The 27474-nt window shown below is 38.5% G+C and overlaps 1 long non-coding RNA gene and 1 pseudogene across 2 annotated transcripts; both read left to right on the top strand.

Moving 5' to 3' along the window:
* Nucleotides 1–17027: 17027 nt before the first annotated feature.
* LOC149157243 (uncharacterized) lies at nt 17028–20991 on the top strand. Its single transcript, XR_016261550.1, has 2 exons — nt 17028–20079; nt 20881–20991. It is a non-coding gene; the product is annotated as an uncharacterized LOC149157243 (long non-coding RNA).
* Nucleotides 20992–21079: 88 nt separating this feature from the next.
* On the top strand, nt 21080–27192 carry LOC149157242 (uncharacterized; annotated as a pseudogene). The gene is made up of 7 exons (XR_016261549.1): nt 21080–21117; nt 21360–21542; nt 24579–24790; nt 25210–25440; nt 25540–25625; nt 25791–25882; nt 26028–27192. The product of XR_016261549.1 is annotated as an uncharacterized LOC149157242 (transcript).
* Nucleotides 27193–27474: the final 282 nt, after the last annotated feature.

Raw genomic sequence — 27474 nt, 5'->3', positions numbered from 1 at the left:
ATACCATCAAGGTTGAACCAAGTCAATGTAATCTTTGCTCTAATAAAGATCTCTATCCACCTTTTATCTCTACAACTTCTATACCGTCAGCCCAGCTGTTCTATTAAGGCTGACATGAAGTATGGGCACGCCGACTTGATGTTGGAGGTGTAGATGACCAAATTACATCAAAATAATTTTATTCATTTTAATACAAAAGGCCCAATAAGGGTCTAGAACATAATGACAAGTATAATGACTCATGACTCAACCCTAGAAGCACTCAATGGGTGCTTTGACCTATTAATCAAATGAGCATGAAATCCATGCTAATAAAAATATAATGATTTTCTTTTCTTCTTTTTACAAATACAAATGAATTACACCATGTTAATTACGAAGACTGATATTAGTCACATTTCTCAACTCTCCCTCTTAACTAGGGAAGTATTCATAATTGTTCAACCAGTACAAGGTTGACCTCAATTTGAAATGTTCCAAGAAGAATACAACAACATACACAATGCTAGGGATACCAAAACTGCCAAGGTATCCTCCCAACAAGGGCTAAGGTGTCATCGAGGCAACTTGCCACTATAGGTACCATCAGGCTACAACCTGGGTATCAATCCAACTGGATATACATACAATCTAGGCCTCCATGCCAAGACACCAACCCTCATAGGGATCTTGGTATCATCAAGGTCGAACACTAAAACAAAGCTCCATAAGACCAAGATACCCTCCCACATTGAGATCTAGGCATCATGAAGGCCAAACTATAACTGAGATAACAACATGTTGTGCCCTACAACAACCCCCCATTTCATAACAATTTTATCACAAACAATTTACATATGAAATGGGTCCCTTTTAAAATTTTTAATTGGCATTAATAAACTTGTTCAAATAAGGTATGATAATCAAATGAATTTATGCAAAAAACCCTTATTGAGCAAGTGATAAGCAATTTTTGGTTAAGTCCAAAGAAGTAATCGCAAGTTCGGTTGCCATCTTGGTTTTTCCCGATGCGATATCGCTATCGGCCATCGGCAATAGCAAATGAACACACAAAAGGGCACATACCTTTTCCCGATGCGACGCGATATCGGCGATCGGCTATCGGCATTCCACTATGTCGTGTGAAAAATGTTTTAACACTCCGGCCCGATGCGATATCGGCTATCGGCATTCGCTAAAAGCAATTGATACACATCTGGGGGTATGTTCGCGCGCCGAATGCGATATCGCAATCGGCGTTCGCAAAAAACTTTCCCAAGTAATAACGCCACACACACACTTCCGATGCGATATGATGACGCTTAATGATGACCTCAGTTCCAAAAGGTGATTATTTCAAAGCATTAAAGTTAGATTTAAAATCGATTTGACAAAATCACAGATTTCAAAAAGCCGTTAAGTAAAGGGATAAGGTAATGCATGCGTATTTAAAAGCTTTGCCCCTTCGAATTAACGAGCAATTACGATTAGACCTTTGAAAGATCTATTACACGCTTTAAGGAGTCATTCGGTTTAATAACTTAAGTAATGGTCATTTATGAAGCTGTAGGCCGTAAAATCACCATCATTACATCTACGGCGCCTGCTCAAATCATTAAATCCGCAGCCTCTTTTAGGAATAATCTCGCCACGCTTCAAATCATATATTTATCCCGTTATGGATTGTCATTGTTATTTCTTTGTTACGATTTCTCTTGCACTTGTGTAGAATTCGACTAACGAGAGAAGTCTGAATATGATGGGAAAAAAGTCTAAGAAGATGGCAGGTTCTACTGCGACACCCGCCTCAGGACAAGCTGCTACACCTTCAAGGAAGGGCTTAATCTCAGATACTACATGCACTGGTCTTACTGGTACTACATGGCAAGGGACATACAATTTGCTAGAAGGAGAACAACCAGAAGTGACAGTAACGGAGGCAAGTGTGGATGAATTAAGAAAGTCTGAGGCAACTCTTAAAGATTTGGCGGACTCTTTTCTGCACAGAATAGCAGCCAGGGAACAAGTCCTGCCTTATACTGATGTGGTACGTTGGGCAATTGAAGAAGTTCCTCTCACTAATAGAACCTTCGTTTCTAAGGATAGAAGGATTTTCGGCTCCTTCAAGCCTGAAGACTTAAGACAAATGTATCATTTGCCCAATCCCGAGCAAGTCTATAACAGAGCATTTGTGGAAAAATTTGCCAGAGAGAATGAATCACCAGCCGAACCTCTACGAGAGTGGAGGCAAAATCCAGCAAAACACAAACAGGATATGTCGGGTAAGTACTCCAATGCTTCTCTGGCTTCACCTTACTGCTATGCTGGAATTATGATGTGTAGATTGTGGGGATTTCATGATTCTGCAAATATCCATGTTGATATGGTTCCCTTAATGGAAGCGGCCGTTAATAGTATAATTATGGATTGGGCCACTATCCTGTCTGATAAGTTGGTATTAGCTATTCGTGAGTTTAGGGCCAAAACCAGAGTCAGTGAGAGGAAAATCCCACCTTTTTATTACTCTGCATACATTATGGATGCCCTTTGTTTTAATTCTGAGTTTCCTGTCCTTGGTTGGAGATGGACAACCCATGACCCAACACCTATTCATTTGTATCATCGTAAATTGTGGAAACCTTCTCACAAAGACCATTTGTACCAAATTTGCAATGGTTTTATGGTTCCCGTTCACTATTCTATTTTGACAGACCTATCCCTAGGATTTCCTATGAAGCCTCTTTTGACCTGCCAGCCGTAGCCCATTGGTTCGGCGAAGAATGTTTTTCTTATATCAGAGTTTTTGGAAGCAAGGCCAGGCCACATGTTCTTCCCGTATACATCCCAGACAAACTGTTGGCCCGAGAAATCTCTTATCAGATAATGTCTGAAGGTGTTACCCAAACTCTCAAAGAGGAGAAGAAGAGAGGATGGCCATCGTTTCCTTTAAGAATTGGAGTTTATATGCTGCTAAATTATAAACATGCAGAAAAGGAAGCAGCAAAACTCCAAATGCTATCTCTAGTTTCTATTCCCAACAGACTCTATGACCCGAACAAGGCTGCTTTCATTGCCTTGGAACAGGCTAAGCTGACAAAGGTGGTTCACCAAGAAGACCAGTTTGACGACCTGTTCATGGGTGCTGATTCAATAAGCCAAGTCAAACAACTTGCTGCGATGAGATATGAAGATATGGAATTAACTGAATTTAATAAACTTAGAAAGCAAAGGTTGCAAACTTTGCCTCTAAAGTTATTATCTACAACCCCAACTTCATCCTCAAGCGAGCCTGATCAGCCAGAAATAAATTTACCTCCCGTTACAATTAGAGAACAGGAGGAAAGTCAAAGAAAGCTGCAGGCAGAAAGGCAGCAAAAAGCACAAATTGAACAAGAGCAGAGAAGACAAAGGGAGGTAGAAGAGCAGAGAAAGCAAAGAGAGATGGAAGAACAGAGGAAACGAGAGGAAGAAGAAAAAATAAGGAAAGAACTGGAAGATAGGCAGAAAAAGGAATTGGAGGAACAGCAACGGAGAATACAAGAGGAGCAACAGCGGAAGGCATTCGAAGAACAGCAGAGAATTGAAAAAGAAAAAGAACAGAGTAAGCAAATCTCTGTCGATACTGAATTGATTGAGGAATGGAACCAATTTGATTCCATTATAAGTGGTAAAGAAGCCTCCAAAGACTCAGATGCCTTAAAGACTCCCGATATTACTGTTTCTCCGGTTCTTGAAGGAACCAGCGGCCCACCCACAGTACAGAATGTTGAAGAAGTTACTCAGAATCCATCAGATCAAGTTGATCTTCAGGTAGAGGAAATTCCTCCTCTAGACATTTTCTACAGCCCTAAGCATAAAGCCGTTGTAAGACGCTCAAGGAAGAGGCGAAGGCTTGATCAACTTTCTGTCTCAAATGAGCAAACAGTCACGGGCAATGTCGTCTGGAAGGGAGAATTAAGTCCCTCTGAAGATTTAACAAAGCTGTCGCAATTTGCGGGAGCTTATTCAGCAGCAACCATTGCCAAAGCATCCGAAGTGAGTCTTCTTTTGAAGACTAAAGAGCATGAGGTATATGCATTGCAAGCAGAAGTGATAGAGGCAAAGAATAAAACGACACAGGCGGAAGAACAATTGCTGGCTCAACAACAAGAGAATCATTTGTTAATCCAGCAAATTGAAAAACTAAGGATAGACCAAAGTGACATTAAAGCACGAGAATTAGCAGAGGCATTATCACAGTTGGAAGCATCAAATGCGCTGTTAATGAAATCTAAAGAAGATCAAATAGTTCAGCTCTCAGCACAACTTGAAGGTATTAAAGGCGCCAAGAGCATTGAAGATTTCAGAACAGAGGCAACTCTGATAAACGGCGCTTTAATATCTCAGATTAGACTTTTGTGCCGACAGCTAGTTGAGGCTGAGTCACTTTGTGATATATCTACAGCAGTATGTAAGCAAATCGAGAAAGCCAGGACTAACTTGGATCAGGCCGAAGATGAAATAATAGAATATATTGAATGGCAAGATACTCCAGAAGGGCAAGCTGCTAATTTAGCCCGAATCAGTGAAACATACAAGAACATACTTTTCATGGAATGGGAAACACAGGTAATGAAGGCAGAGAGGGCAGCATCCAGATGCAAAACAATTTCCACGAACATGATCAATATAGTCAATGATACATTGTATCTGGCTAATATGATTTCACAATGCACACCTGGAAACATAACAACCGCAAATATGCTGGAGCATAAGAATTATCTTAAGCTGGAAGAACAAGGGCGGTTAATTGCTGGAGTGAATACCTTGACCTCCGATGCATACTGGCTTTTCTTGATTAAACCGCATTCTCAAAGGTCGGCTCTCAACTGTCTAACCGACGCTCTCCAATACCTGATTGCCGATTTCCAAGATGCCACATATGATGCACAGCTGACTTCTCGCCTTAATACTCCGCCTGAAGTAGAGCCAATGCTGGCTATATGTCAGCGAAAGAGTAAAGGCAAAGAGACAGCTGACTGAAGCATCGCCGCCGACTGCTGATTCACCCAAATTGCAAGATGATATTTGTTGATGCCGATTTCTTAGTTTTCAGTTTTTAGATATTTAATAGTTAGATTAGAATAGTATTTATAGACCCTTTCATTGTTTTGGAAAGGGTCGTAAAATTTTGAAAAAAGACTAAAACGCTGAAGTTTGCACTATTGTGCTTCAGTCTATATTCTTTTTGAAACTCGACCACTGGTCCTTAATTTTACTTGGAATGCTGTTTAAGTAAATTGTGCACTATTGTCGTTTGCTTGGAATGCTTTCTGGTTGGAAGGAAGGACTGCTACATAGCGATTAATACATTGGATTGATCAAACAGCTTGCATGGTACTATTATCTGTATCTGTTCTCTTTTCAGTTATATGAATTGCTGTGTTATTACTTTGCTATTATTGAATACATGTATGCAATACAACAATAAGTCTTCATTTCATATCACTATTGAATGTTTTTGAGATTTGTTATCTTTCACCCATGTATGTATCAATGATATAAATGACTGAGTACAGTAATTCGCTATTATAGCTCTGCGTAACTACTTACGCAGAGCAATCTCAAATGATTAAACATCTATGCTTGTTGTTAGTGTCATCTATATGCCTGTCATTAAGCATAGTTTATTAAACGCTGTACTGTCTGAATTGATAAGTCCCGGGATTAGCTTATAGTTTTTGCATTTCTTTTATAGTTTAGTTATTTTGTTTATTATCATTTCATATCTTAAATCATCCATCCATCCCGTTCACTTATAATCTTTGGGAAACTGGTCCCGTTATCCCCAGTCGGAGCCACTATTCCAAACGGAAAAGGAGCTGCACTAAGTTCCGGACCGGGTGGTTTCCCCGATGTTGTTGCAACGAATTTCGAGGCATCAACATTTTTGGCGCTAGAAGGAGGGCATCAACTGTGAATGGCAAGTAGGTCCAACCCCACAAACCATTCTAAGAGTAATTCCCCCTCCAAACCATCTTCTCCTTCTCAATCACATGCTGGTTTACCAGCACATGATCAAAGAAAAGAAGAATCAACCACCACTGCTCACACCCATAATATTTCAGAACAACTGAGTCTTGAATCCCCTGAAGTCCAGTCTCTAATCCAGAAACTTCAGACCTTCTCCATCTCACCACAGAAATCTGAGATATTAGAAAGCAGTGCGACTTCGCAGTTCAACCTCACTCATCCTCTCACCAGACTTCAGAGCGAAAAACTTGGTATTGAACCCACTGAGTTTCCTTTACCCAAAAGGAAAAGGCCAAAGAAAAACACTGAAGGATCTGATAGTGGAGATTTTTCTTCCACATCTTCCATTTCATCTCCTCATCTGCAAAGTCGACCATCCACTCCTCCATTACATATTGTTGTTCATCAGGGAATAGGAGCCTCAATATCCCAACCTGTTCACTCTTCATTTTTGATACCTCCTCAAATATCTGGAACCCCGAAAGTAGTGCCAACCACTGTTGCTAGCACAATGGCAGATCCATGGACTAGGCCAGGTGCAGTCAACATGCCCGGACCATTACATGATCTACCAGATGCTCCCGAAAAATGGTTGCCTAAATTTAATCCAGATAACGGAACCCAAGCTGAAGAACATATTAACAATTTTATGTTAGCAGTCAACTTGAAAGGAGTGACAGAGCAAGATGTTGTTGTCAGACTTTTTCCCTACACTTTACAAGGATCGGCAGGATCCTGGTATTTTTCCTTACCTTCTGGTTTAATTACCAGTTGGAACACATGCCAAGAGGAGTTTCTTACCAAGTATGGAGATGATAGGTCCTTAGCTACTTTAATAAATGATCTCTCCAACTTAAGAATAGAGCATAGGGAACTAATAAAAGAGTTTAATGCTAGATTTAATAAACTCCTGAATAAAATCCCTACCGACTCTAAACCAAGTGAACAAATCAGAAGCAAATGGTATATTACTGCCTTACCTGCCAACATAGCTATTTTTGTAGACAGGGCTGGCAAACCTACCTTAGCTGAAAACATGAAAGAAGCACTTGCTGTTGAAAAGCGCATTAATGCTCTTGAGAAGAAAGCTGCTCTTGAAGACCGAAAAGCTAAAAAAGTCTCGTTTAAAGATGATTCCAAGAAGAAAACCCCAAAGGACCCCTATGATATGGAGGGTTTACAAAAGGTCCTTAAAACATTGTCTAATGAAATGGTTGATATCAAGAAACAGGTGGCTGAAACCTCAAATAAAAGACCATTTAGAACTTTCAAGAAAACAGAGTCAAAGCCACCCAATGTTATATCCAATGCAGACTCAGACCAAGAAGAAGAGGAAGGTGAAACAACTGAACAGACCGATGATGAAGAAGAAGTAGTTGAGTGCCATGGAATGTGGGATTTTATACTCCCAAATTCTGATACTGAGAATGAAGAAGAAGCCTTTCCGGTTACTACAAGAAGTAGAAGCGCTTCTGAACCTACTCAAACAAAAAAGAGGAGCGCAGGTGCTGCCACACCAAAAGAAAAAGTTCTTCCAAAGAAATCTCCGGTAGCAGCCCCTCAAAACCAGCCTCCAATTTCTAATTCTCCTTCAACATCCAAAACACTAGTGGTATCTGACCATATGGAGTATAATATTGTCGATGACATGAAAAAGACCAAGGCAAACATAACTATGTTTGAACTAGGTAAATTAAAACATCAGCAAAAACTGCTCCTAAGGGAATTTAACGCTATTCCCTCTTCCCCTCTTCCCAGTTCAAAAGCTGCTAATGATTCAGGACAACCCCCTCCAGATATGGTCGAAGCTACCGATTCGGTTCTGATTGGAGATAGATCCAATTCTCATACCCCACCTTTTTTGCTCACCTATGAAATCTATAATCGAAATCTGCATAACTGTTTAATTGATTCAGGGGCTTCATCCAATATTATGCCAGCTTCAGTCTGTTCTAAGCTGAACATAGAACCCCAGAAGTCAGCCATCCACATTGTACAGTTAGACAGAACCAAAGTTCAGGTCATAGGAGAAATTAATTCCGTGACTATCAGGTTGTCTGCTGATCCCAGAATAGTACAGAGAATAGACATTTTGATAGCCGACATACCTGAATTTTACGGTTTAATTTTGAGCAGAGACTGGTCTGAGAAACTACATGGATACATTTCCACCGATTGGTCACATATGTGGCTCCCCTACAAGGGTAAGCCAAATCAAATAAGGATCGACCGTGAGAAGCATATGACTCATACAGTAACCGATTTCGAACAAGAAAACCAGCCGGTGGCTTTCAACAATAACATTTTGGGAAATTATTCTTCACAATCATTCTTTGGCAATTTTATTGCCCAATCTTCTCCTTTTCAAGTTAATCATTGTACATCTCAAGTAGAAAATTTTTCACAATCAAATTTATCCAAATGCTTTAATGTAGATCAAAAGGATGTAAATATTTCTGATTCTCCTTTATTTTGGTCTTTGTATTTTGATGGTTCTAAGTCCAGCGAGGGCTCAGGAGCAGGTTGCATTTTGGTTAGTCCAAAAGGGGAAAAGACAATGCTTTCTTGTAGATTAGAATTTGAATGCACCAACAATACAGCCGAATACGAGGCATTACTTCAGGGATTATATAAGGCAATTGACCTTAAAGTCCAATATTTAAAAGTATTCGGCGATAGTGAGATCATTGTTAAACAGGTAAGGAATACAATCCATTGCCTCTCAAGCCACCTTAAGCATTATCAAACGCTAGTGCAAGATCTCACTTCCCATTTCTCAGCATTCAATATTTTATCAATCCTAAGATCGCAAAATTCAGCAGCGGATTTACTAGCCAACGTAGCTTCCAAGCTTCTCCCTTCCGAAGACTATAGTCTTGATAGATTTTCTGTAGAGTTAATTTTTAGACCTTCAGTTCCTGATAACATCACTAGCTGGAGGGTTTTCAACCATGACGAGGATATTCTGCAATTTTTGACCTCTGAAAAGTCCTATGACAATCAAGTCATTGAAGAGGATGAGCATGATTCTCAAATGAAGCAAACATCTCAAGATAACGTTATTCCTAAACCTGTGGTAAAGCTTGAAGACCTTTATGACATCAAAGATAGGTTTAAACCTGTAATCAATGCTAAACTCCAGAGCTCTACTCTTAGGTTTGAATTGATTAATTTAGGAACGGCTCAAACTCCTCAGAATGTAAATTTAGGATTAGGACTTTCTACAATAGAAAAGGAAGCATTTATCAAACTTTTAAGAAAAAACAAACAAGTTTTTGCTTGGAAGTATGATGACCTTAAAACATATGATACATCTATCATACAACACACTATTCCTATGCTTCCCGATCAAAAACCAGTCCAGCAGAAGTTAAGAAAAATCCATCCAAATTTGGAGAGCCAGATAAAGTCGGAACTTAATAAGCTTTTAAAAGCTAAGATTATCTTTCCGGTCCGACACTCAAACTGGGTCTCCAATATGGTACCCGTCAGGAAGAAAAACGGCGACATCAGAATCTGTATTGATTTCAGAAATTTAAATAAGGCAAGTTTAAAGGATAACTTCCCTCTGCCTACCATGGAGCAAATCCTTCAATCGGTAGCAGGATCTGAATTGATATCTTTTCTTGATGGTTTCTCAGGATACAATCAAGTACTGGTCCACCCTGATGACCAATTAAAAACTACATTCAGAACAAAATGGGGAACTTACGCATACCAAAAGATGCCTTTCGGACTCATAAATGCAGGGGCGACATTTCAAAGAGCTATGGATACAGCCTTTAGAGGGTTAATTAACCGAACAGTAGTTGTCTACCTCGATGACATTACTGTATATTCTAAAAAGAGATATAATCACTTGCATGATTTAAATCAGATTTTTCAACGATGCAAAACATATGGTATCTCTCTTAACCCGAAAAAGTCTTTTTTCGCTCTCAACCAAGGCAAGCTCTTAGGATTTATTGTATCTAAGGATGGCATTTATGTAGATCCTGAGCGAATTACAGAAATTTCTGAAATTCCTTTTCCACACAATAAAAAATCGATGCAGTCGTTTTTAGGACAAATTAATTTCGTTAAGAGATTTGTTCCAGATTTTTCACAGATTGTACTACCACTGCAAAAGATGATTAAAAAGAATAAGAATTCAACCTTCAGATGGGGACTAGAAGAAAAGCAAGCTTTTCATGATATTAAACAATCCATAATCAATGTCCCAGCCCTGAATACTCCAAATCTTTCTAATCATTTTACATTATATACTATTGCATCCGACTTATCTTACGCAGCAGTACTAACTCAATTGAATGATGACAATTTGGAAGCGCCCATTTCGTTCTTCAGTTCTAACTTCCAAGGCGCCGAATTGAATTATTCAGAAGTTGAGAAACAAGCTTTTGCTGTCTTTAAAGCAGTCAAACATTATCGACCCTTTCTTCTTAAAACCCATACTAAAGTAATAGTTCCTTTCTCCGCAGTTAGGCAACTATTAATTCAAAAGGAATTGGGAGAAAAGAGGGCAAACTGGGTCGCAGCCCTCCAAGAATATGATCTAGAAATAAAGCCAGCAAAATTTGTTAAAGGTCAAGGTTTTTGCAGGATCTTAGCAGGAGCATCAAACATTCCTGAATCAGGTGATACAGAGCAAAACCAAGAAGTCAATCAGCTAAGTATACCGGATTCCGAATCTCAATATTCAGATCTAATCTTTTATTTAAAGAATGGTTATGCACCTACCAATTTGTCCTACAAGAATAAGAGAGCCATTAGGTTGAAAGCTAAAAGTTTTTCTCTTATTAACGATGTGCTCTTCAGGAGAAACTATGATTCTGTACTACTAAGATGCCTTGAGAAACCTGAAGCTCAAAAGGTTTTGCAGGAGCTACACGATGGACCGGCAGGAGGACATTTTGGAGCTGATACAACAGCTCATAAAGTAATTCATGCCGGATATTACTGGCCTACTTTGTTTAAGGATGCTCATGAATATGTAAGGAAATGCATTAAGTGCCAAACTGCCAGTGGAAGACAACGAAAGCCAGCTTTCCCTTTACAACCAATCAACATTGAACAACCTTTTGAACAATGGGGATTGGACATCATTGGAGAAATAAATCCTTCATCTTCCAAGCAACACAAGTATATCCTTACAGCAACTGATTACTTTACAAAGTGGGTAGAAGCAGTTCCATTAAAGACAACAAACTCGGAAGCAATCATCGAATTTATAGATCAGTTCATCGTAACCAGGTTTGGTGTTCCAAACGCTCTTGTCTTTGATAATGCTTCTTACTTCTCAGGCAATGCAATGATTGATTTCGCTATCAAAAGAGGATTCAAATTAAAATATTCTGCCAACTATTACCCTCAGGGCAACGGTCTAGCAGAATCAACTAATAAAAATCTAATCAAAATCATTAAGCGAACAATCGAAGAAAATCATAAGAACTGGCATAAATCCTTGGTATTTGCATTATGGGCCGATAGAATTACACAGAAAGCTTCCATAGGGACCTCTCCTTTTAATCTTGTTTATGGAAAAGAAGCAGTTGTACCAACCAATCTTCTTCTCCCATCTTTAGCCCTAGTGCAATTTATAGACGAAACTCCTTCTTCTTCCATACAGTTTAGACATGATCAAATACTCAAACTGGAAGAAGAAAGGGACAAAGCCAAGGTTACACATGCAAGACATCAGCAAGTCATTAAAGCAGCTTTCGATCTAGCCTCATCCAGCCCTAGACAATTTGAAGTCGGAGATCTAGTCCTGAAATGGGACAAAGCCCACGAAGACAAAGGTAAACATTCCAAATTCCAAAAACTGTGGCTGGGACCATTTCAAATCTGTGAAAAAGTAGGCCATTCTACATTCATACTTCAAAATCTATCAGGGGTGAGAGATTCTCTCCCTGTCAATGGTCTAATTCTGAAGAAATTCTTTAACTGAGGAGGTAACCCCTTCTCTTTCTAGGTTATTAGTTTTTTATAGTTTGTAGGATTTGTAGGAATAAGAATGTGGGACATTCCCATTGACCTTTCGCTGTAAATAAAAGCTGTCTCGCCATAGTAATATTAATATTTACTTTTTAAAAAATAGCATCCTGAACCAAGAGAGATCATTTCTAGGAAATTAGATGTCTTTTTATTCTAAGCATTACAGACTCACCTTTGTAAATTTCACTCTGAACAAAGATCTATGAATCATCTTGAGTGGTTGAAATTAGTCCCCAAAGGTTATCTATACAAAAATAGGAGCTAATTCATCTTCAGCATCTTCAACTCTTAAACCTGTCATCCATTTATTCTTAACAAGATAATTGTTCATCCCATTCACCAACAGTTTTTGATGACTCAGAGTGTAATTCTAAAATATAAAAGATTAAAGATAAGAGGTCTTATCACAAGCCTGCTTACCATGTTCATAGGAAAATAATTTAACTGACATTACCAAAACTGCGTACCAAACAGGGTAATGGCTTGAAATCTCAAGACAAGGGGTCTCATCACGAGCCAGCTTGTTCAGTTTAATTACTACCCGTGAATGGCATTGTCACCTATCTGGCCACCAAACCAGGACAATGGCTTTTATCTTAAACGGAAAAAGAAATTGAAATTCAAAAAAAAAAAATACGAGAATATCTTTTGAATTCATTCTGTTTAGTCACACTCTAAGGTGAATGGAACAATGGACAAGAACATGGTTAAAAGGTAACCCTGCCGAGACTATGAACGTTTGCTGGCAGCAGAGGCTCTACCTGTGACAGAGGAGTTTATTTTAAAAGCTGATATGGAAAAGTTTTCTATTTTTACTCTTACAAACCAATAAGGACTTATTTTAATACTCGAAGTGCATTTATAAAAAGAGGAAGTTTAATGAAGAAACCTGTTTTATTTAGAATCAATAGATATCTAGTTATATTAGAAATTTCCTTTCTTTTATGAAGATTCTATTTGAGAAAATGTAAATATAATTGTTAGTTCAGAGATAACTGGTTCTGCCAGCGAATCGCCAATTGTTGTGCCCTACAACAACCCCCCATTTCATAACAATTTTATCACAAACAATTTACATATGAAATGGGTCCCTTTTAAAATTTTTAATTGGCATTAATAAACTTGTTCAAATAAGGTATGATAATCAAATGAATTTATGCAAAAAACCCTTATTGAGCAAGTGATAAGCAATTTTTGGTTAAGTCCAAAGAAGTAATCGCAAGTTCGGTTGCCATCTTGGTTTTTCCCGATGCGATATCGCTATCGGCCATCGGCAATAGCAAATGAACACACAAAAGGGCACATACCTTTTCCCGATGCGACGCGATATCGGCGATCGGCTATCGGCATTCCACTATGTCGTGTGAAAAATGTTTTAACACTCCGGCCCGATGCGATATCGGCTATCGGCAATCGCTAAAAGCAATTGATACACATCTGGGGGTATGTTCGCGCGCCGAATGCGATATCGCAATCGGCGTTCGCAAAAAACTTTCCCAAGTAATAACGCCACACACACACTTCCGATGCGATATGATGACGCTTAATGATGACCTCAGTTCCAAAAGGTGATTATTTCAAAGCATTAAAGTTAGATTTAAAATCGATTTGACAAAATCACAGATTTCAAAAAGCCGTTAAGTAAAGGGATAAGGTAATGCATGCGTATTTAAAAGCTTTGCCCCTTCGAATTAACGAGCAATTACGATTAGACCTTTGAAAGATCTATTACACGCTTTAAGGAGTCATTCGGCTTAATAACTTAAGTAATGGTCATTTATGAAGCTGTAGGCCGTAAAATCACCATCATTACATCTACGGCGCCTGCTCAAATCATTAAATCCGCAGCCTCTTTTAGGAATAATCTCGCCACGCTTCAAATCATATATTTATCCCGTTATGGATTGTCATTGTTATTTCTTTGTTACGATTTCTCTTGCACTTGTGTAGAATTCGACTAACGAGAGAAGTCTGAATATGATGGGAAAAAAGTCTAAGAAGATGGCAGGTTCTACTGCGACACCCGCCTCAGGACAAGCTGCTACACCTTCAAGGAAGGGCTTAATCTCAGATACTACATGCACTGGTCTTACTGGTACTACATGGCAAGGGACATACAATTTGCTAGAAGGAGAACAACCAGAAGTGACAGTAACGGAGGCAAGTGTGGATGAATTAAGAAAGTCTGAGGCAACTCTTAAAGATTTGGCGGACTCTTTTCTGCACAGAATAGCAGCCAGGGAACAAGTCCTGCCTTATACTGATGTGGTACGTTGGGCAATTGAAGAAGTTCCTCTCACTAATAGAACCTTCGTTTCTAAGGATAGAAGGATTTTCGGCTCCTTCAAGCCTGAAGACTTAAGACAAATGTATCATTTGCCCAATCCCGAGCAAGTCTATAACAGAGCATTTGTGGAAAAATTTGCCAGAGAGAATGAATCACCAGCCGAACCTCTACGAGAGTGGAGGCAAAATCCAGCAAAACACAAACAGGATATGTCGGGTAAGTACTCCAATGCTTCTCTGGCTTCACCTTACTGCTATGCTGGAATTATGATGTGTAGATTGTGGGGATTTCATGATTCTGCAAATATCCATGTTGATATGGTTCCCTTAATGGAAGCGGCCGTTAATAGTATAATTATGGATTGGGCCACTATCCTGTCTGATAAGTTGGTCTTAGCTATTCGTGAGTTTAGGGCCAAAACCAGAGTCAGTGAGAGGAAAATCCCACCTTTTTATTACTCTGCATACATTATGGATGCCCTTTGTTTTAATTCTGAGTTTCCTGTCCTTGGTTGGAGATGGACAACCCATGACCCAACACCTATTCATTTGTATCATCGTAAATTGTGGAAACCTTCTCACAAAGACCATTTGTACCAAATTTGCAATGGTTTTATGGTTCCCGTTCACTATTCTATTTTTGACAGACCTATCCCTAGGATTTCCTATGAAGCCTCTTTTGACCTGCCAGCCGTAGCCCATTGGTTCGGCGAAGAATGTTTTTCTTATATCAGAGTTTTTGGAAGCAAGGCCAGGCCACATGTTCTTCCCGTATACATCCCAGACAAACTGTTGGCCCGAGAAATCTCTTATCAGATAATGTCTGAAGGTGTTACCCAAACTCTCAAAGAGGAGAAGAAGAGAGGATGGCCATCGTTTCCTTTAAGAATTGGAGTTTATATGCTGCTAAATTATAAACATGCAGAAAAGGAAGCAGCAAAACTCCAAATGCTATCTCTAGTTTCTATTCCCAACAGACTCTATGACCCGAACAAGGCTGCTTTCATTGCCTTGGAACAGGCTAAGCTGACAAAGGTGGTTCACCAAGAAGACCAGTTTGACGACCTGTTCATGGGTGCTGATTCAATAAGCCAAGTCAAACAACTTGCTGCGATGAGATATGAAGATATGGAATTAACTGAATTTAATAAACTTAGAAAGCAAAGGTTGCAAACTTTGCCTCTAAAGTTATTATCTACAACCCCAACTTCATCCTCAAGCGAGCCTGATCAGCCAGAAATAAATTTACCTCCCGTTACAATTAGAGAACAGGAGGAAAGTCAAAGAAAGCTGCAGGCAGAAAGGCAGCAAAAAGCACAAATTGAACAAGAGCAGAGAAGACAAAGGGAGGTAGAAGAGCAGAGAAAGCAAAGAGAGATGGAAGAACAGAGGAAACGAGAGGAAGAAGAAAAAATAAGGAAAGAACTGGAAGATAGGCAGAAAAAGGAATTGGAGGAACAGCAACGGAGAATACAAGAGGAGCAACAGCGGAAGGCATTCGAAGAACAGCAGAGAATTGAAAAAGAAAAAGAACAGAGTAAGCAAATCTCTGTCGATACTGAATTGATTGAGGAATGGAACCAATTTGATTCCATTATAAGTGGTAAAGAAGCCTCCAAAGACTCAGATGCCTTAAAGACTCCCGATATTACTGTTTCTCCGGTTCTTGAAGGAACCAGCGGCCCACCCACAGTACAGAATGTTGAAGAAGTTACTCAGAATCCATCAGATCAAGTTGATCTTCAGGTAGAGGAAATTCCTCCTCTAGACATTTTCTACAGCCCTAAGCATAAAGCCGTTGTAAGACGCTCAAGGAAGAGGCGAAGGCTTGATCAACTTTCTGTCTCAAATGAGCAAACAGTCACGGGCAATGTCGTCTGGAAGGGAGAATTAAGTCCCTCTGAAGATTTAACAAAGCTGTCGCAATTTGCGGGAGCTTATTCAGCAGCAACCATTGACAAAGCATCCGAAGTGAGTCTTCTTTTGAAGACTAAAGAGCATGAGGTATATGCATTGCAAGCAGAAGTGATAGAGGCAAAGAATAAAACGACACAGGCGGAAGAACAATTGCTGGCTCAACAACAAGAGAATCATTTGTTAATCCAGCAAATTGAAAAACTAAGGATAGACCAAAGTGACATTAAAGCACGAGAATTAGCAGAGGCATTATCACAGTTGGAAGCATCAAATGCGCTGTTAATGAAATCTAAAGAAGATCAAATAGTTCAGCTCTCAGCACAACTTGAAGGTATTAAAGGCGCCAAGAGCATTGAAGATTTCAGAACAGAGGCAACTCTGATAAACGGCGCTTTAATATCTCAGATTAGACTTTTGTGCCGACAGCTAGTTGAGGCTGAGTCACTTTGTGATATATCTACAGCAGTATGTAAGCAAATCGAGAAAGCCAGGACTAACTTGGATCAGGCCGAAGATGAAATAATAGAATATATTGAATGGCAAGATACTCCAGAAGGGCAAGCTGCTAATTTAGCCCGAATCAGTGAAACATACAAGAACATACTTTTCATGGAATGGGAAACACAGGTAATGAAGGCAGAGAGGGCAGCATCCAGATGCAAAACAATTTCCACGAACATGATCAATATAGTCAATGATACATTGTATCTGGCTAATATGATTTCACAATGCACACCTGGAAACATAACAACCGCAAATATGCTGGAGCATAAGAATTATCTTAAGCTGGAAGAACAAGGGCGGTTAATTGCTGGAGTGAATACCTTGACCTCCGATGCATACTGGCTTTTCTTGATTAAACCGCATTCTCAAAGGTCGGCTCTCAACTGTCTAACCGACGCTCTCCAATACCTGATTGCCGATTTCCAAGATGCCACATATGATGCACAGCTGACTTCTCGCCTTAATACTCCGCCTGAAGTAGAGCCAATGCTGGCTATATGTCAGCGAAAGAGTAAAGGCAAAGAGACAGCTGACTGAAGCATCGCCGCCGACTGCTGATTCACCCAAATTGCAAGATGATATTTGTTGATGCCGATTTCTTAGTTTTCAGTTTTTAGATATTTAATAGTTAGATTAGAATAGTATTTATAGACCCTTTCATTGTTTTGGAAAGGGTCGTAAAATTTTGAAAAAAGACTAAAAGGCTGAAGTTTGCACTATTGTGCTTCAGTCTATATTCTTTTTGAAACTCGACCACTGGTCCTTAATTTTACTTGGAATGCTGTTTAAGTAAATTGTGCACTATTGTCGTTTGCTTGGAATGCTTTCTGGTTGGAAGGAAGGACTGCTACATAGCGATTAATACATTGGATTGATCAAACAGCTTGCATGGTACTATTATCTGTATCTGTTCTCTTTTCAGTTATATGAATTGCTGTGTTATTACTTTGCTATTATTGAATACATGTATGCAATACAACAATAAGTCTTCATTTCATATCACTATTGAATGTTTTTGAGATTTGTTATCTTTCACCCATGTATGTATCAATGATATAAATGACTGAGTACAGTAATTCGCTATTATAGCTCTGCGTAACTACTTACGCAGAGCAATCTCAAATGATTAAACATCTATGCTTGTTGTTAGTGTCATCTATATGCCTGTCATTAAGCATAGTTTATTAAACGCTGTACTGTCTGAATTGATAAGTCCTGGGATTAGCTTATAGTTTTTGCATTTCTTTTATAGTTTAGTTATTTTGTTTATTATCATTTCATATCTTAAATCATCCATCCATCCCGTTCACTTATAATCTTTGGGAAACTGGTCCCGTTATCCCCAGTCGGAGCCACTATTCCAAACGGAAAAGGAGCTGCACTAAGTTCCGGACCGGGTGGTTTCCCCGATGTTGTTGCAACGAATTTCGAGGCATCAACACAACACCAACCATGCCAAGATGTCCTCCCAAGTACCATCATATGGGCAACTTATGGTACTCATCTCTCCCTCTCAACCAAATAAGAGATATCCACCAATCCAAGCGTGCTTGTAAAATATACAAACTTCTGAGGGAGACATCAACACTTCAACTACTTGTTAGGCCGATAGGCCTTCCTTTGAAAGAGACTTTCGTCGTCCTTTTGTCTCTAACATTGACACGTGGCGTCTACATTCAGCGAGCATTGGAATCTGTTTAATTGACATCTAGCCTAGGTTTTCGGACTGTTCCTCCCTCACCAAAACTGCTTTCCGCGTTGTGCTCTTCCACTGCTCTTCCACGACCTGCTGCAATAACTCGTCTGCCAATCTTACAGGAAATCCTGTGTTCTTTGTTTATAAGGGCGTTCGTCTGCCAATCTTACATGAAATCCTTTGTTCTTTGTTTATAAGGGCGTTCGTCTGCCAATCTTACAGGAAATCCTGTGTTCTTTGTTTATAAGGGCATTCGTCTGCCAATCTTACAAGAAATCCTGTGTTCTTTGTTTATAAGGGCGATGTTGTGGGTTCGACCTCGGTGATTTCTTTGTCTGATGGACAGGGATTGAGGTTGGGATTTGGGATTCGAGATTTAGCAGCCGTTCGGCCTTTCGAAGGTGTTGATGAGACCATAGATTCAAAGAATCTGCAAGATTTCTTGCTTTTCTCGAATTCAGAGAGAGAGAGGGGGCCTTGAGAGAGACTAGTTTCAACAATTTCCTTTTCTTCCATGCCTTTTTTATGCTGGTCGATTCAACGAATTGCAAGGAGCACCTCGATCAACCTCAAGCGCTTCTGCGACAGTATTTGCTCTTGAATTATTATACAGGGAGCACCTCGATCAACCTCAAGCGCTTCTGCGACAGTATGTGCTCTGGAGATGGTATAAAACTTTAGATTTCATTGGTAAAATTTGTTTGGAAAATGGGTCATTTCACCTTCAATTTGTTACTGGAGATCGTTTGAGCCAAAGATTTAGCCTCTCTATAGCGAATTTTGGTTATATATGGCTTGTTAGAGCTTGAAGTGTCTGTGACTTATTCAATAGCCGTCCGGGACAAATTAATTTAGCATTTCAACGATGAAATTTGGCTAGAAAATGGCGGCTTTTGCTATGCAGATCAGATCAAGCTATTTTTAAGGATTTTAGACACTTACGGCTGTTATATTTCTCGGCTGCTATATTTCGTTAAGTGCTTTAAAGGATAGGCTATCGAGCTTCTGCTCGAACAGCGCAGCACTCAGCAGAAAGGAACTTAGGGCCAAGTGCTGTATTTTCTTAGTTGAATATGTCCTTTTCAACTTGTGTTCAAACTTTATGATACAAATATTTATCTGTGCAAGGTATTAACTGCAAGAGTCTATTTTGTGTAAAACTTTTTGTTATGGCTTTGAATGGGATACATCCTGATTGGAGCAACTTGCTGACGTCTCTATACTTATTTTCTCATCCATCCACCACACTAAGTACAGACCAAAACTAAAGGTTATAGCAGCGGTGCGTCGCAGGATTCGAGTTTAGCGCATTTTGCGAAAATGACTATGGGATTCTTCCCAGGGACTTCGGGGTCATCTGGGCCGCAAACCCTAAATCCTGCGTCTGCTTCTGCTAGAGTCTTCTGAAACAAAACGTTACAAATTACTGAGAAGGCAGTTTAAAGTTAGCAGCGATGGGGGTTTCGAGACACCACCTTCCTTTATTTCTCACAATATGACAGAGTAGGTGAAATGCCTGAACTGGACTGATTTTTATTTAATAATTGGACGAGGAACAGGCGCTTTCTTGATTTTTATTTAATAATTGGACGAGGAACAGGCGCTTTCTTTCAGTGCAAGAAGCTTCCGCCAGAGACGTCTTCCTCCCTTCACTTGCTTCGGGCTTCCACCTCAAAGTTCTTTCCAAGGTAAATATCGTTATACTCAGCTCTGTAATTTTCTGAACTTTATCTCAATTTTACTGTCAAATTTTGTCCCTTCACACTCCTACATTGTTTTCCTTTCAGCCGCAAACCCTAAATCCTGCATCTGCTTCAATTAGAGTCTCTTGAAATTACTGTTGTTTCTTTTAAATGATTCTATGAAACCATAGGTTGCTTAATTTTTTACTAGCGCCAAGTGTCTCTGCGTCTGAGGATTAACTTATCTTCTAAATTTGAGTTAAATGCCTTCTTCTTCTTGCTTAGATTATTAACACTGTTTTCTTTTCAGCCACAAACCTTAAATTCTTCTTCTGCTATAGTCTTTTGAAATTATTTTTTCTTTCTTTTAAATAAATCTATGGAAACATAGGTTGCTTAAATTTTTACTCGCCCCGGATGTCTCTGCGTCTGAAGATTAACCTATCTTCTAAATTTGAGTTAAATGCCCTCTTCCTTTTGCTTAGTTTTTTAAGCATGCCAGATATCTCTGCGTCTCAGAGAGTTAACCTGTTTCTTCTAAATTTAAATTTGAAGACCTCTCATTCAATCAAGATAGCTTTAAGTTTTCTTTAAAATAGAAAATGATTTTAACCTAAATTTACAAAAATCACCATATTCTGCCTGATCTGCCTGTTCATTGCTGATATTGCCTCCAGTTTACATTTAAGTTCATACTAACTCCAATGGCTGTTATAGCCGGTAATTAAGCTACACAAATAAAGCGGTTCAATACAAATGCTGTTATGGGAATTGAGATTGATTTGAAATTGCTAGAATCTTTTGCAGATACTCAATTTCATGACAGTGGCTTGGATGAGCTTGAAGGTGCAACAGATCCAAAAAAGTCTTTGTTAGAGGCAAGGCAGTTGGTTAGTCTTTTATTAAACAACCATTTAAGACGCTTGTTCAAGGGCCGTGCCTTCCCTTGCTTCTGCTGCTTCTGGAAGGAAGGCGTGCTGTTGTAATCTGGATCGTTGTCTGGAATCTACAGCACCAGCAGTTCCTCTTCAGTATCTGCCCAAGGTACTTGCTTTGAAACCCTATTGTGATGAGCCTCCAGTCTATTTCCGATAATTTTCTAGTATTCCAAGTGTATTTATTTTATCCCTAGTAATGTTAGGCTTGTTTATTAATAAATAGTTTATTTTGGAGATTGGAATAGATAGATTTAGTATTTTTATTTAGAAGTTATTATATTTTTATTTTAAAAAGGGCACATGTTTATTTCACATGGCTTCTGACCTTCTTTTCATACCTTCTTTTAGCGGGGTGTTGCAGACATATGATAATGATCTTTATCAAAGGGAGTGATGACTGCTTCAACAATGATGAACTCGCTGCCAGAATGTCTTTCAGGCAAAATGCCAACATAAAGTGATCTTCAAACCATCTTCCAGTAACCTTAGCTCTCAAACCATGTTGGAAAATCAAGGAAATTGTAGATGAAGGTTGATTTTCCTTACTTGATAATTACTTGTGAATTTTGTTGGCTTCTTTTTAAATTCTGTGTTCTTTTTCTTCATCAAACAATTGCCAAAATATAAGCATGAAGATCACAAGAGATAATAAACACAAGATATAGGCTCCACGCTAGGACAAAACCCCACAATTGGGAAAACCCGAACAATTATCTTCTACAAAGTACTTGATTTCTCTTTTGTTAGGGAAATCTGATTATGAAATTGAAAAATAATACCATATGACTGTTCTTTGTAAATCTGGCATAACCTCTATCAGCAGCTTGCGGTCTGAAAAAATTTTGTTGTCGAAGGCAAAAAAGAAGTCTGGCATCACATTTGACCCCAAAGTGGAAATTTTCATATGTTGGCCCATATTTCGGTGTCTGGAATCTGCCATTGTAAATTTTCATTAATTTAAATCTAATTCATATCCATGAAGAAAATATTCATGGTTAATGAAAGCATTATTTTCTAGAAAAAACACAGACAACATGAAAACATTTATTGAGATGGAAAATCATGTAGAGACAAGAATCACACTCGCCCGGAAAATTAAATAGGATCTATTGTAATTGTAAACTCACCATATTGAATCTGTACCTTCTATATTAAAAGCTGATTATTTGTGTTTATTTATCACTGTATTTGAAGCTACAGAAAAAGCATTGGGATGTGATGGCCCAACAGAGATTAAAATTACTAACAGGCTATAGCTTGTTCGTCCCACAGTATAATTTCTGCAGATTTTAATTTGGTGAGGCTGTGGCATGCTTAGGTATGGGGCAGGGATGAGATGTCCTGATTTATAGAAGCAGATTTTAAGCTGGTGAGGCTGTGGCATAGGTATGGGTAGGGATGAAATATGATTTATGGAAGCAGATTTCAAGTTGGTGAGGCTTTGGCATGCTTAGGCATACGGCAGGGATGAGATGTCAAGGAAAAATGGGGTTGTGAATAGAAATGTTGTAGATTACTTAGTTTGTGTGAGGTTTAGTTCCATAGATTATTAATTCAAATCTTAAGGAGAAGTGTTACAAGGACCAGGCCATTTTTACAAAAAAGAACAAACTGAACAGATAATGCAAATCAATTTCTAAGAAAAAGAAAGAAGAAACTGAGCAAATAATGGAAATCAAAATATATATATATATATATATATATATATATATATATGCGAACTCTAGATTCTAGAAGCACCATTACCAACATGGCTAATTGCATCCTTATTGTCTGCATGGAAAAGTGATGTAGAAAAAGATGATTAGAAGGTATAGTCCATTTAACAATTTAGCCAAATATATCACTGTGAAAGAATTTCAAAATTCAAATTCTGATGTGTGATTTAAGGATGTGATCTGAAGTACTTGATTTCTCCTATGTTAGGGAAATTTATTATGTAATTGGAGAGAAATATCATATGACTGTCTTTGTAAATATTGCATAAGCTCTATCGGCAGTTTGCGTTCTGAAAAAAATTTGTTGTTGAAGGCAAAAGAGAAGTCTGGCATCACTTTGAATCCAAGATTGGAATTTGTCATGTGTTGGTCCATCTCTCAGTGTCCGGAATATGCCATTGTAAACTTTAATTAATTTAAAGCTAAATGCAGATCCATGAAGAAAAATATTCCTGGTGAATGAAAACACTGTTTACTAGGAAAAACAAAGGCAACATGATAACATTCATTGAGATGGAAAATTCTCCTAAGAGAACAGAATCACATTAGCAAGGCAAATTAAATAGGATCACCATCTAATTTTATTTTAACTCACCATATTGAATATACACCTTTTTAAAAGCTGATTATTTATGTTTATTTATCATTGCATTTGAAGCACCAGCAAACGTTTTGGGATGAGACGACCCAACCTGTTAGGCCCCTACACTAGTAGTATAGGGGCCATGTTAGGCCCCTATACTACTAGTGTAGGGGCCTAACACAACCGAGATTAAAATTACCAACAGGCCATAGCTTGTTCATCTCACAGTTAAATTTCTGCAGATTTTAAGTTGGTGAGGCTGTGGCATGCTTAGGTATGGGGCAGGGATGGGACATGATTTATAGAAGCAGATTTTAAGCTGGTGAGGCTTTGGCATGCTTAAGTATGGGGCGGGGATGAAATGTCATGATTTATTGAAGCCGATTTTAAGTTGGTGAGCCTGGCTTCGGTATGGGGCAGTGATGAGACATGATTAATAGAAGCAGATTTTAAGCTGGTGAGGCTGTGGCATGCTTAGGTATGGGGCAGGGATGAAATGCTATGATATATTGAAGCAGCCTTTAAGTTGGTGAGGCTGTGGCATGCTTAGGTATATGGCAGGGATGAGATGTTATGATTTATGGAAATATTTGTATATATAGATTTTTGTTCCATAGGTATTTATAAGATAGTAAACAGAAAAGTTAAAATGGGTCAGTGAATAAAAGTCTCAATTATTTATGAGGTGTAGATTAGCTCAAATTTTATTAAAAAAGATTACAAAGGCCGATCCATTTCTACAACGAAGAACAACCTGAACAAATAAAGAGAATTCATTTTCCTCTGTTTTGAAAAAAAGGACTCTCTTCCGCCAATATAGCAGAATATATATATATATATATATATATATATGTGCGCACTATTTGAACAATCCATCTCCATAGAATTACCAGCATGGCTAATTGCATCTTTATTGTTTGCATGGCGAAGTGATGTTGGAAAAGATGACTAGAAAGGATAATCCATTTAACAATTTAGCCAAAAATATCACTGCGAAAGAATTTCAAATTCTGATTGTGATTTAAGGATGTGATCTGAAGTGCTTGATTTCTCTTTTGTTAGGGAAATTTTATGTTGAAAATTGAAAAGTAATATCATATGACTGTCATTGTAAATCTTGTATAACCTTTATCGGCAGTTTGCATTTTGCATTTTAGGATTTTGATATCTTCTGTTATGAACCCTGTATTTTTAACAACACAATGTTTTCTAGCTGTTCTGTCATTGGCTCTTCATTGATAATAGGAATAATTCTTGGTTTCACAGACATTCATGAAAGGATGGAGGGATTCTGAAGCCAAATCCATGCCCTTCTTCAGTCTTGGTGATCTGTGGGAGTCATTCAATGAGTGGAGTGCATATGGTGCTGGAGTACCGATAGTGTTGAATAGAAGCGACACTGGTATGCAGTATTATGTACCGTCTCTTTCTGCCATTCAACTTTACACTCACCTTTCTGGACCTAATATTGGCACCAGGTAGATTATCCAATTCACCAGTTATTTTCATAGCAAGTCATGTCAAAGGGAGGTTCCTTAAATTTTTCGTAAATCTGACCACAGCCGAATGCTTTTGTATAATAATAATATGGTAAATAAGGCATAATATACACCGTAGCTCCTGTTGTTTTAACTGTAACAATTTATCTCCTGTTGTTTAACAATTTTTTTTTTTTGGAGAAATCTATCTTTGCAAACGATTTTGCTCTAATGTTGCTCCAGACGATGAAAATATTGCATGCTTCGGCGGCTCTCTATATCAGTTGTGTCATATCAGAGACAAGATTTTGCCTGTCACAATTCAGTGTTAATGCACATGTCTTTAATTGGAGCAATATCATTTAAAACTTGATAACGTTTGGACACGTGATTCATGCTGGCTCAGTTGAGTATTGCAGGTCCCCTGGTGAGGAGAGTGATGCAAGTGATGATTATAGAGATACAGGTAGTGAAGGTAGTAGTAGTAGTGATGAAGCAGAGTGAGACTCAAAATATGGTGGGGCAATAGAAGTCACTCTAAAGCTGCACAAAAAGGCTTTTCTAGTGATGATGGTGAAGGAAGCAGTTGCCCTTCATTTCAATATTTTGAGCGAGCAACTCCATATAGTCGTGAACCTCTGGCTGACAAGGTAAGATTCGGTTATGCATTTATTTTGAGGAATGTTTTATTTCATGGTGTAGTTTCAATTGCGAGGTTAAAATTAATATCTGTTAACTGGATGTTGCAGATTGGAGATCTTGCCAAGGACTTTCCACAGCTGAAAACCTTAAGAAGCATTGATCTGTTGCCAATCAGTTGGCTATCGGTTGCTTGGTATGCCATCAATTATACTTGTGCAATCCTTGATTAAGTTGGTGTGGAGGCCAGTTAGTTATTAAGCATTCCTGTTCTATTGGATTTTGTTCAATGCGATCAGTAACGTCTAGATGAATTTTCATTATCTACCGCTATCTAATTAAAACAAGAATTTCCTTAGAGGTACCCGATATACAGGATACCAACAGGTCCAACCTTGCGAGACCTGGCTGCCTGCTTCCTAACTTTTCATTCCCTTTCAACTCCACTAAAAGGTTTGATTCATCTGTTTTCTATTTTCTTTCCCTCCATCTTGTTGCTACTTTGTTCACATAGTTTTCATATCAGTAAAGCATGTTGATGCTTTTTGAATTCTGATTTTCTCACTCCGCATTTGATCTCTAACTGATGTTTTGGCAGATGGTGGCAGTATTCATGTAAGTACTGGAGGGAAAAGTGTTCCTGTCACTCCGATAAGCAATTCTGGGGGTTCTCCAAAGATAGCTTTACCAGTATTTGGTCTAGCTTCTTACAAGTTGAAGGGGACAGTGTGGAGTACTAATGGCAACTGTGAACGACAGCAGGCTAACTCTTTGTTTCAGTCAGCTGATCAATGGTTGAGATTATATCAGGTGAAACATCCAGATTATGATTTTTTTTTCCTTTCACATGGTTCTTCATATGGAGGATAAACTAGGAACATCCATAACAATGGAGTTTTTGTTGAAACGAAAGAATCAGTTGGGTTATGAATGGCTTTTTTTTATTATAGCCATTAGTAAGGCAAAATACCAGGAGTCAGTGGAGTGTGTCAACAAGCAAGTTGAGGGTTGTTCACAAATCTTCGTCTATGATCTCCTCAATATAGTCAAAAGATAAAAATATAAACATTCTCAAAAAGTTCTGCAATAGAAAATGAAAAAATGCGAGTCAAAACTCGTACCAAAAGGGTATATTTAAGAGAGAATGGGTTTTTGGGTAAACCTTTGGCTTGTCTGCTCTAAGAGAAAATTGATGGAAAAAAAAGTGAAAAGAAAAGAAGAATTGCCATTTGTTAAATAGGAGGAAGAGGAAATGCTGAAGGAGATGAAGTGTCCTGCATTCCAAACTCTATGTCAGCACGGCAATGCCATAAACCATTGCAGGTTGAATTTTAAGTCGTGCAGTTTTTTCTCTTCCTTTGATTTCAATTCAGGTACTCTCGTTCTCTGGGACGAAAGTTCATGGATGTGGTTGCAGACGACTATCATCCAATTTAGACTGCCTGAGTAGATATTTAATTTAAATCCAAACTTTTGACATGAAAACACTGATTTGTGATGATGGGCTGACAATGGATATTGTCTAGAGTGGTTTCTGAAAAGCTGCGTGCCCAGTGGTGGCAATTGCTATTACTGTGAGAGCATTCGTTGGTTTTTGAGTAATTGTTGAGAGCATTTGAGTATTTTCTCCAAGGGATTTTCGCTACATTAAAACAAATTGTGGCTAGTGTAGGATCAACTTTTGTCCTATCAGGTTCTCTTTGGAGTTGACGGATTAAGAAAATAAGAAAAAAATGAAAAGAAAACCTTTGATTCTGAGTCAATATTAAGATATTTTGTGTCAATTTGCTTCCAATGTTTGATGAATGATTTGATTTTCTTCAGCGTGATTAGAAAAGTAGTTTTTTTTAATAGTGATCAAAGCATGACGTGAGTTATCTAATTATTTTTTCAAAATTTCCAGTAGTTAATTATTGGGGATGACTAAGTTGCAGAGAGAGCTTTATGTCGATCATATGATTGTTATTGTGTTATACGTCAAGGTGGGAGAAAAAGAAAAGTAAAAGATCAAAATTATGAGAATTTAGCATGAACATTATTTTCAT

This window comes from Pinus tabuliformis, chromosome 5_2 (assembly GCF_031772625.1).
Source record: "Pinus tabuliformis cultivar Carrire ecotype Pingquan chromosome 5_2, CPIR1, whole genome shotgun sequence".
NCBI lineage: Eukaryota > Viridiplantae > Streptophyta > Pinopsida > Pinales > Pinaceae > Pinus > Pinus tabuliformis.
The sequence above is the reverse complement of the archived record's forward strand: the minus strand, read 5'-3'. Positions and strand labels throughout refer to the sequence as shown.